This window comes from Salvia splendens, chromosome 16 (genome assembly GCF_004379255.2).
Source record: "Salvia splendens isolate huo1 chromosome 16, SspV2, whole genome shotgun sequence".
Classification (NCBI taxonomy): Eukaryota; Viridiplantae; Streptophyta; class Magnoliopsida; order Lamiales; family Lamiaceae; genus Salvia; species Salvia splendens.
This window is the reverse complement of record NC_056047.1, coordinates 14,919,635-14,930,129: the sequence shown is the minus strand read 5'-3', so window position 1 is coordinate 14,930,129 and position 10,495 is coordinate 14,919,635. Positions and strand designations below refer to the sequence as shown.

The 10,495-nt window shown below is 43.6% G+C and overlaps 1 pseudogene; it reads left to right on the top strand.

Moving 5' to 3' along the window:
• The first annotated feature begins 204 nt into the window (after positions 1-204).
• On the top strand, positions 205-9,269 carry LOC121770233 (annotated as a pseudogene).
• The last annotated feature ends 1,226 nt before the right edge of the window (positions 9,270-10,495 follow it).

Sequence of the window (10,495 nt, the reverse complement as noted above, 5' to 3'; positions counted from 1 at the left end):
CCCTCTCCCTCACGCCATTCTCTCTTCTCCACTCCTCCCACACTTGTTCTTCTACTATACTCAAGATCCTTTCATTTGGCCAAGAGTTTGTTGAAGAATCAAGAGTTATATTCCGCTTCTGAAACCACACTTGTTATTGACTACTTGTTTGGGGGGATTGATCTGTCTTTGACTATCACTCGTGTTGAATTTGAAAAACTTAACATGGATTTATTCATAAAGTGTATGAAGCAGGTTGAGAAATGCTTGGGGGATGCAAAAATGGATAAGAGCGACGTGGATGAGGTGTTGCTGGTGGGAGGATCAACGAGAATTCCTAAGGTGCAGCAGGTGCTGAAGGAGTTGTTCAATGGGAAGGAGGTGTGCAAGGCCATAAACCCAGACGAAGCTGTGGCCTACTGTGCTGCAGTGCTAGCTGCCAAGCTGAGTGGTGAGGGCAATGAGCAAGTGGAGAGTGTGGTTCTGATGGATGTTACTCCTTTCTCTCTCGGAATTCGTGGTGTTACAGGCCAGATTGAGGTTTTCATTCCGAAGAATACGCCCATCAATGAGTGAGGTGATGATGTTCACCACGTGCGAGGACAATCAGACCATTGTGGAGATCATGGTGCACGTTACTGATGCATCCCGACTTTTGTATCTTGCAGGATATTCGGACGAGGAGGATACTTGGGCGTGGCACTGAGAGCCAAAGAATCTACTACGTGGATGAGATAGCTCAACAAGGAAGTGCGATGCTGGCTCACGGGTCCACGAAAAGGGAGGTTTGGCTTTGGCACCAATGACTGGGACACCCCACTCCTGGTTATTTTAGTTTACTTTTTCCTAAGCTTTCAATTCCAAAAGATTTTAGTTGTGAGACTTGTGTTTTGGCCAAGAGCCACAGACAATCGTTTAAACCTACAAACACTCGTATGAATTCCATTTTATCTCTTGTGCATGCTGATGTTTGGGGTCCTGCACCTGTTGTGGGGGGGGGGAACGACTTTAGATACTTTGTCATATTTTTTAAAACACAAATCCGAAGTGCCAGATAAATTCATTATTTTCTTTAAACTCATTCAAACCCAATTCCAAACCACTATCAAAACTCTTCGGTCCGACAATGGGAGAGAATTTGTTAATAAAAAAATGCTAGATTTCTTTATCGAAAAAGGCCTCATCCACCAAACTTCTTGCCCCTACACTCCCGAGCAGAATGTGGTAGCCGAGCGAAAAAACCGAGTCATCCTTGAAACCACCTGAGCCTTGATGATTGAGTCCAAAGTCCCTAAATCCTTTTGGCCAGAAGCAGTTGTCACCTCGAACTTTCTTATAAATCGCCTCCCAACCAAGATTCTAAACAAAAAGACACCCCTTGATACCTTGACCAAACTCACCAAAATTCCGCAACATCTGAACCTTCAACCTAAAGTCTTTGGATGTACAATGTATATCCATATCCCAAAACACGAGAATGGCGATGAGGGGACTGAAGGCGGGGACGACGAGGAGAGAGACGGGGGGGGGGGGGGGGGCATTTGTCGTAGCCGGAGTTTTTTGTTTTAACTATGTACTTTTTTAATTTATGTATATTTTTTTAATATTTACGTAACTTTTTTTAATAAAGCGGTTTCATTTTCTTTGTATTTGTGTCAAAATTTTTATTCCGTAAATGGTTTAATTTGGTGATTTTGTGAATTTTTATTATTGTGGGAAGTCCATCGGGATGTACGCCACCATTCAGTGGGATGTCTTTATGACGTGGCAGTGTAGTGGATGCTCTAAATATTCTTATGAAAATTGATTTATTACAAGACGTTAAGTCGAATTGGGCACATGTAGATATGCTCGTACTAGCTAGTAATGCAGCTATGGAAAGAGGCCATCATTGCTCTTAAATATAGAGGTGGCGTGATCCTTAGATTTCATTTTAGATTTCCTGCAGAGCTTATCTATATTGCCGAGGTTTCTAAATCTTGCTTTTAAGTTGTTTCCAAAAACCAAAGTGTTTGTCTATTGCTGGCATCGATCATCAAAGGCGGAAAATGGCGAAGCATGGGCGATCGGGATAGATCAGGGGACGACGTATTCATGCGCCGCAGTTTGGCAGCACGGCCGCGTTGAGATTATACCGAATGATTAGGGCAACCGCACCATGCCTTCTTACGTCTCCTTCACCCGCACATAGCGTCTCTTCGGTGACGCCGCTAAAGATCAACTCGCCCTTAATCCTACTAACACATTTTTCGGTAAGTTAATTAGTCCTCTCTCTTACATGCTCAAAACTAACTTAGTTGATGTTTTAGTTAGTTACACTTACTCTTATTATGTTGTTATAGATGCAAAGAGGCTGATTGGCCAGAAATTCAGTGACCCAATGGTTGAGAGTGACATGAAACTCTGGCCATTCAAAAATCATTCCTCACCCTAATAACAAGAAGCCTATGATACAAGTCTCCTACAAAGGAGAGGAGAGACAATTTTCAGCTGATGAGATCTCTTCGATGGTGCTCTCTAAGATGAAGGATGTCGCCGAGGCTTATCTTGGATCATCGGTCAAGAATGTTGTCGTCATCGTGCCTGCTTATTTCAACGACTCTCAGCGCCGGGCCACCAAGGATGCCGGAAACATTGCTGGCCTTAACGTTGTGAGGATCATCAATGAGCCTACTGCTGCAGCCATCGCATACGGTCTTGATAAAGGGGGTAATGTGGCTAAGAACGTGTCGATTTTCGACCTTGGTGGTGGCACTTTTGATGTGTGTGTGGCCACGATAGAGGCGGATATTATTGAGGTGAGGGTTATTGCTGGTGATGCCCATCTCGGAGGTCAAGACTTCAACAACAGGATGGTGGATCACTTCATACAAGAGTTCAAACGCATCAATGATATAGATATCAGTAGGAACCAAAGTGCTTTGAGGAGATTGAGGGTTGCTTGTGAAAGAGCCAAGAGGATACTTTCCTCGGCTTCTGAAACCACACTTGTTATTGACTCCTTGTTTGGGGGGATTGATCTGTCTTTGACTATCACTCGTGTTGAATTTGAAAAACTTAACATGGATTTATTCAGAAAGTGTATGAAGCAGGTTGAGAAATGCTTGGGGGATGCAAAGATGGATAAGAGCGACGTGGATGAGGTGTTGCTGGTGGGAGGATGGCCGAGAATTCCTAAGGTGCAGCAGATGCTGAAGGAGTTGTTCGATGGGAAGGAGGTGTGCAAGGCCATAAACCCAGACGAAGCTGGGGCCTACGGTGCTGCAGTGCTAGCTGCCAAGCTGAGTGGTGAGGGCAATGAACAAGTGGAGAGTGTGGTTCTGATGAATGTTACTCCTTTCTCTCTCGGCATTCGTGGTGTTACAGGCCAAATGGAGGTTTTCATTCCGAAGAATACGCCCATCCCGACAACGAGTGAGGTGATGATGTTCACCACGTGCAAGGACAATCAGACCATTGTGGAGATCATGGTGCACGTTACTGATGCATCCCGACTTTTGTATCTTGCAGGATATTCGGACGAGGAGGATACTTGGGCGTGGCACTGAGAGCCAAAGAATCTACTACGTGGATGAGATAGCTCAACAAGGAAGTGCGATGCTGGCTCACGGGTCCACGAAAAGGGAGGTTTGGCTTTGGCACCAATGACTGGGACACCCCACTCCTGGTTATTTTAGTTTACTTTTTCCTAAGCTTTCAATTCCAAAAGATTTTAGTTGTGAGACTTGTGTTTTGGCCAAGAGCCACAGACAATCGTTTAAACCTACAAACACTCGTATGAATTCCATTTTATCTCTTGTGCATGCTGATGTTTGGGGTCCTGCACCTGTTGTGGGGGGGGGGGGGTGGAACGGCTTTAGATACTTTGTCATATTTGTTGACGATTGCACTAGGATGACATGGATATATTTTTTAAAACACAAATCCGAAGTGCCAGATAAATTCATTCTTTTCGTTAAACTCATTCAAACCCAATTCCAAACCACTATCAAAACTCTTCGGTCCGACAATGGGAGAGAATTTGTTAATCAAAAAATGCTAGATTTCTTTATCGAAAAAGGCCTCATCCACCAAACTTCTTGCCCTTACACTCCCGAGCAAAATGTGGTAGCCGAGCGAAAAAACCGAGTCATCCTTGAAACCACCCGAGCCTTGATGATTGAGTCCAAAGTCCCTAAATCCTTTTGGCCAGAAGCAGTTGCCGCCTCGATCTTTCTTATAAATCGTCTCCCAACCAAGATTCTAAACAAAAAGACACCCCTTGATACCTTGACCAAACTCACCAAAATTCCCGAACATCTGAACCTTCAACCTAAAGTCTTTGGATGTACAGTGTATATCCATATCCCTAAACACGAGAATGGCGACGAGGGGACTGAAGGCGGGGACGACGAGGAGTGAGACAGGGGGGCATTTGTCGTAGCCGGAGTTTTTTTGTTTTAACTATGTACTTTTTTAATTTATGTATATTTTTTTAATATTTACGTAACTTTTTTAATAAAGCGGTTTCATTTTCTTTGTATTTGTGTCGAAATTTTTATTCCGTAAATGGTTTAATTTGGTGATTTTGTGAATTTTTATTATTGTGGGAAGTCCATCGGGATGTACGCCACTATTCAGTGGGACGTGTTTATGACGTGGCAGTGTAGTGGATGCCCTAAATATTCTTATGACAATTGATTTATTACAAGACGTTAAGTCGAGTTGGGCACATGTAGATATGCTCGTACTAGCTAGTAATGCAGCTATGGAAAGAGGCCATCATTGCTCTTAAATATAGAGGTGGCGTGATCCTTAGATTTTATTTTAGATTTCCTGCAAAGCTTATCTATATTGCTGAGGTTTCTAAATCTTGCTTTTACGTTGTTTCCAAAAACAAAAGTGTTTGTCTATTGCTGGCATCGATCATCAAAGGCGGAAAATGGCGAAGCACGGGCGATCGGGATAGATCAGTGGACGACGTATTCATGCGCCGCAGTTTGGCAGCACGGCCGCGTTGAGATTATACCTGTTGGGTCCCGGTGGTGCACACCCGAACTCCACATTAGTATGATATTGTCCGCTTTGGGCAAATCCCTCACGGTTTTGCTCTTGGGGTACTCCCCAAAAGTCCTCATACTAATGGAGTTGGGGTAACCCATTTATATGCTTATAACTCTTGTTGATTCTCCGATGTGGGAATTGTTTGCCCTCACAATCCTCCCCTCAAACCAAGACCACCAGACCAAGACCACATGCCTACCCCATGTTACAGGTCAACCCCGAGCCACACAGGCCCAGCCCTGAACCAGGGCTCTGATACCACTGTTGGGTCCCGGTGGTGCACACCCGAACTCCACATTAGTATGATATTGTCCGCCTTGGGCAAAGCCCTCACGGTTTTGCTCTTGGGGTACTCCCTAAAAGGCCTCATACTAATGGAGTTGGGGTAACCCATTTATATGCTTGTAACTCTTGTTGATTCTCCGATGTGGGAATTGTTTGCCCTCACAATACCGAATGATTGGGGCAACCGCACCACGCCCTCTTACGTCTCCTTCACCCGCACGGAGCGTCTTTTCGGTGACGCCGCTAAAGATCAACTCACCCTTAATCCTACTAACACATTTTTCGGTAAGTTAATTAGTCCTCTCTCTTACATGCTCAAAACTAACTTAGTTGATGTTTTAGTTAGTTACACTTACTCTTATTATGTTGTTATAGATGCAAAGAGGCTGATTGGCCAGAAATTCAGTGACCCAATGGTTGAGAGTGACATGAAACTCTGGCCATTCAAAAATCATTCCTCACCCTAATAACAAGAAGCCTATGATACAAGTCTCCTACAAAGGAGAGGAGAGACAATTTTCAGCTGATGAGATCTCTTCGATGGTGCTCTCTAAGATGAAGGATGTCGCCGAGGCTTATCTTAGATCATCTGTCAAGAATGTTGTTGTCACTGTGCCTGCTTATTTCAACGACTCTCAGCGCCGGTCCACCAAGGATGCCGGAAACATTGCTGGCCTTAACATTGTGAAGATCATCTATGAGCCTGCTGCTGCAGCCATCGCATACGGTCTTGATAAAGAGGGTAATGTGGCTAAGAACGTGTTGATTTTTGACCTTGGTGGTGGCACTTTTGATGTGTGTGTGGCCACGATAGAGGCGGATATTATTGAGGTGAGGGTTACTGCTGGTGATGCCCATCTCGGAGGTCAAGACTTCAACAACAGGATGGTGGATCACTTCATACAAGAGTTCAAAAATGATATAGATATCAGTAGGAACCAAAGGGCTTTGAGGAGATTGAGGGCTGCTTGTGAAAGAGCCAAGAGGATACTTTCCTCGGCTTCTGAAACCACACTTGTTATTGACTCCTTGTTTGGGGGGGTTGATCTGTCTTTGACTATCACTCGTGTTGAATTTAAAAACTTAACATGGATTTATTCAGAAAGTGTATGAAGCAGGTTGAGAAATGCTTGGGGGGATGCAAAGATGGATAAGAGCGACGTGGATGAGGTGTTGCTGGTGGGAAGATCGACGAGAATTCCTAAGGTGCAGCAGATGCTACGGGTCCACGAAAAGGGAGGTTTGGCTTTGGCACCAATGACTGAGACACCCCTCTCCTGGTTATTTTAGTTTACTTTTTCCTAAGTTTTCAATTCCAAAAGATTTTAGTTGTGAGACTTGTGTTTTGGCCAAGAGCCACAGACAATCGTTTAAACGTACAAACACTCGTATGAATTCCATTTTCTCTCTTGTGCATGCTGATGTTTGGGGTCCTGCACCTGTTGTGGGGGGAGGGGGGAACAGCTTTAGATACTTTGTCATATTTGTTGACGATTGCACTAGGATGACATGGATATATTTTTTAAACACAAATCCGAAGTGCCAGATAAATTCATTCTTTTCTTTAAACTCATTCAAACCCAATTCCAAACCACTATCAAAACTCTTCGGTCCGACAATGGGAGAGAATTCGTTAATTAAAAAATGCTAATTTTCTTTATCGAAAAAGGCCTCATCCACCAAACTTCTTGCCCCTACACACCCGAGCAGAATGGGGTAGCCGAGCGAAAAAACCGAGTCATCCTTGAAACCACCTGAGCCTTGACGATTGAGTCCAAAGTCCCTAAATCCTTTTGGCCAGAAGCAGTTGTCACCTCGAACATTCTTATAAATCGCCTCCCAACCAAGATTCTAAACAAAAAGATACCCCTTGATACCATGACCAAACTCACCAAAATTCCGCAACATCTGAACCTTCAACCTAAAGTCTTTGGATGTACAGTGTATATCCATATCCCAAAACACAAGAATGGCGATGAGGGGACTGAAGGCGGGGACGACGAGGAGAGAGACGGGGGGGGCATTTGTCGTAGCCGGAGTTTTTTTGTTTTAACTATGTACTTTTTTAATTTATGTATGTTTTTTAATATTTACGTAACTTTTTTTTATAAAGCGGTTTCATTTTCTTTGTATTTGTGTCGAAATTTTTATTCCGTAAATGGTTTAATTTGGTGATTTTGTGAATTTTTATTATTGTGGGAAGTCCATCGGGATGTACGCCACTATTCAGTGGGATGTCTTTATGAGGTGGCAATGTAGTGGATGCTCTAAATATTCTTATGACAATTGATTTATTACAAGACGTTAAGTCGAGTTGGGCACATGTAGATATGCTCGTACTAGCTAGTAATGCAGCTATGGAAAGAGGCCATCATTGCTCTTAAATATAGAGGTGGCGTGATCCTTAGATTTCATTTTAGATTTCCTGCAGAGCTTATCTATATTGCCGAGGTTTCTAAATCTTGCTTTTAAGTTGTTTCCAAAAACAAAAGTGTTTGTCTATTGCTGGCATCGATCATCAAAGGCGGAAAATGGCGAAGCACGGGCGATCGGGATTGATCAGGGGACGACGTATTCATGCGCCGCAGTTTGGCAGCACGGCCGCGTTGAGATTATACCGAATGATTAGGGCAACCGCACCATGCCTTCTTACGTCTCCTTCACCCGCACATAGCGTCTCTTCGGTGACGCCGCTAAAGATCAACTCGCCCTTAATCCTACTAACACATTTTTCGGTAAGTTAATTAGTCCTCTCTCTTACATGCTCAAAACTAACTTAGTTGATGTTTTAGTTAGTTACACTTACTCTTATTATGTTGTTATAGATGCAAAGAGGCTGATTGGCCAGAAATTCAGTGACCCAATGGTTGAGAGTGACATGAAACTCTGGCCATTCAAAAATCATTCCTCACCCTAATAACAAGAAGCCTATGATACAAGTCTCCTACAAAGGAGAGGAGAGACAATTTTCAGCTGATGAGATCTCTTCGATGGTGCTCTCTAAGATGAAGGATGTCGCCGAGGCTTATCTTGGATCATCGGTCAAGAATGTTGTCGTCATCGTGCCTGCTTATTTCAACGACTCTCAGCGCCGGGCCACCAAGGATGCCGGAAACATTGCTGGCCTTAACGTTGTGAGGATCATCAATGAGCCTACTGCTGCAGCCATCGCATACGGTCTTGATAAAGGGGGTAATGTGGCTAAGAACGTGTCGATTTTCGACCTTGGTAGGGGCACTTTTGATGTGTGTGTGGCCACGATAGAGGCGGATATTATTGAGGTGAGGGTTATTGCTGGTGATGCCCATCTCGGAGGTCAAGACTTCAACAACAGGATGGAGGATCACTTCATACAAGAGTTCAAACGCATCAATGATATAGATATCAGTAGGAACCAAAGGGCTTTGAGGAGATTGAGGGCTGCTTGTGAAAGAGCGAAGAGGATACTTTCCTCGGCTTCTGAAACCGCACTTGTTATTGACTCCTTGTTTGGGGGGATTGATCTGTCTTTGACTATCACTCGTGTTGAATTTGAAAAACTTAACATGAATTTATTCAGAAAGTGTATGAAGCAGGTTGAGAAATGCTTGGGGGATGCAAAGATGGATAAGAGCGACGTGGATGAGGTGTTGCTGGTGGGAGGACCGACGAGAATTCCTAAGGTGCAGCAGATGCTGAAGGAGTTGTTCGAAGGGAAGGAGGTGTGCAAGGCCATTAACCCAGACGAAGCTGGGGCCTACGGTGCTGCAGTGCTAGCTGCCAAGCTTCGTGGTGTTACAGGCCAGATGGAGGTTTTCATTCCGAAGAATACGCCCATCCCGACAACGAGTGAGGTGATAATGTTCACCACGTGCGAGGACAATCAGACCATTGTGGAGATCATGGTGCACGTTACTGATGCATCCCAACTTTTGTATCTTGCAGGATATTCGGACGAGGAGGATACTTGGGCTTGGCACTGAGAGCCAAAGAATCTACTACGTGGATGAGATAGCTCAACAAGGAAGTGCGATGCTGGCTTCACGGGTCAACGAAAAGGGAGGTTTGGCTTTGGCACCAATGACTGGGACACCCTTCTCCTGGTTATTTTAGTTTACTTTTTCCTAAGCTTTCAATTCCAAAAGATTTTAGTTGTGAGACTTGTGTTTTGGCCAAGAGCCACAAACAATCGTTTAAACGTACAAACACTCGTATGAATTCCATTTTCTCTCTTGTGCATGCTGATGTTTGGGGCCTGCACCTGTTGTGGGAGGAGGGGGGAACAGCTTTAGATACTTTGTCATATTTGTTGACGATTGCACTAGGATGACATGGATATATTTTTTAAAACACAAATCCGAAGTGCCAGATAAATTCATTCTTTTCTTATACTCATTCAAACCCAATTCCAAACCACTATCAAAACTCTTATGTCCGACAATGGGAGAGAATTCGTTAATTAAAAAATGCTAAATTTCTTTATCGAAAAAGGCCTCATCCACCAAATTCTTGCCCCTACACTCCCGAACATAACGGGGTAGCCGAGCGAAAAAACCAAGTCATCCTTGAAACCACCTGAGCCTTGATGATTGAGTCTAAAGTCCCTAAATCCTTTTGGCCAGAAGCAGTTGCCACCTAGATCTTTCTTATAAATCGTCTCCCAACCAAGATTCTAAACAAAAAGACACCCCTTGATACCTTGACCAAACTCACCAAAATTCCCGAACACCTGAACCGTCAACCTAAAGTCTTTGGATGTATAGTGTATATCCATATCCCAAAACACGAGAATGGCGATTGGGGAAACTGAAGGCGGGGACGACGAGGAGTGAGACAGGGGGGGCATTTGTCATAGCCGGAGTTTTTTGTTTTAACTATGTACTTTTTTAATTTATGTATATTTTTTAATATTTACGTAACTTTTTTAATAAAGCGGTTTCATTTTCTTTGTATTTGTGTCGAAATTTTTATTCCGTAAATGGTTTAATTTGGTGATTTTGTGAATTTTTATTATTGTGGGAAGTCCATCGGGATGTACGCCAATATTCAGTGGGATGTCTTTATGACGTGGCAGTGTAGTGGATGCTCTAAATATTCTTATGACAATTGATTTATTACAAGACGTTAAGTCGAGTTGGGCACATGTAGATATGCTCGTACTAGCTAGTAATGCAGCTATGGAAAGAGGCCATCATTGCTCTTAAATATA